Source organism: Rattus norvegicus, chromosome 1 (genome assembly GCF_036323735.1).
Source record: "Rattus norvegicus strain BN/NHsdMcwi chromosome 1, GRCr8, whole genome shotgun sequence".
NCBI classification, from domain to species: domain Eukaryota; kingdom Metazoa; phylum Chordata; class Mammalia; order Rodentia; family Muridae; genus Rattus; species Rattus norvegicus.
In genome coordinates, this window is record NC_086019.1 from 120050489 (window position 1) to 120051692 (window position 1204).

General features: G+C 42.6%; 1 long non-coding RNA gene and 1 other non-coding gene across 2 annotated transcripts in view; both read right to left on the bottom strand.

The window, feature by feature from the left end:
- LOC134483370 (uncharacterized) overlaps positions 1-1204 on the bottom strand; it is a 56565-nt gene that overhangs the window by 24251 nt on the left and 31110 nt on the right. The gene's annotated exons all lie outside the window — the stretch shown is intronic.
- LOC134485423 (small nucleolar RNA SNORD116) lies at positions 859-951 on the bottom strand. The gene has a single exon (XR_010063462.1). It is a non-coding gene; the product is annotated as a small nucleolar RNA SNORD116 (small nucleolar RNA).

The following is a 1204-nucleotide window of genomic DNA, read 5'->3' on the forward strand; positions in this document are numbered from 1 at the left end:
CGCAGACACTCCATGCCTATCTTCTATGGCCTTACCAAAATATAAAATTCCTAGAAGGAGTGTGTGTAAGATTCAAACTTGCATGCTCACATTCTTAGATCCTAGAAGAGGAGGAGATGTATGTCCAGACCATTTTGGTACAGTCAATCCATAAGAACTGCTGGCAAACTACCCGGATAGACTGACAAAAATGTCCCAACAATAAACATAGAAATAGGATTAAAATGGGTGTTCTCCATACATCCATGAAGGTGGTATGAATCCTGGGACATTTGAAAGCATGCACTTCTAGAATCCACAGACAAGAAGGCTACATGCCAACCTTTTAAATTCCAAGGCTCTCTTTCCAACCCAATTGACATGGCCACAATCAGTCTTTCAAGAAAACAGAGCTTTGTTTTCACACAGGAATAGTCCACATTCCCATAATTCCTGAGAATTGCTACTGCCTCATTCCACATGTCGCCTGTAACCTTCCCGTTATGTATCTCTGTTTTATGAAACAGAAGTGTCATCATTCATGCGAAGGCTTCAGACACGGACAGAAACACATTTCCTGACATTCCAGTGTACATTTTTGAACTATGCTGCCCCCGGTAAACTTATATTTTCCTCACAACCTACTATACATTATTGCTGATGGAGTTGGTAGGGCTCACTTCCAAGATACTGACAATGATCTCCTCAACCGGAAAGCATGTTATCATTAGAGCAAAAGTTGAAGCCTTGATTTAGGCCATGATTTCTGGTGATTTAGGCAAGCAAAGAACATTCTGAGGCTCTCTCACTGGATCCAAGTCTCGCAAGATGAAGGGAGGCCATGTGAGTTTCTCAGTGACATTTGTGATCCCAGGTGCTGGACCTCAGTCACGATGATAGTGGCGGTATTGAGTTTTCACTCATTTTGTTCAGCTTTCCAAGGAATGTTTTATTGGAAATCATCATCGATCCAAGCACGCTGGTGTACACCCTGCCATGACACTTAGTATACTCAAAATAGATCAGGTTTGGTGAGCGAACAGAATTCAAGACATTCACATCCTTTACCACGAACCAATGGGCCTATTCTCCAATCACAGGAGTAGCAACAGGCAGTGAGGCTGAACCAGATCCCAAAGGATCATGATTCATGTTTGGGAACTCCTGCGAGCTCCATCAACACTTGAGCACTTTGAGTTCCTTTGGAAAGTCAAGTGTTTCTTAC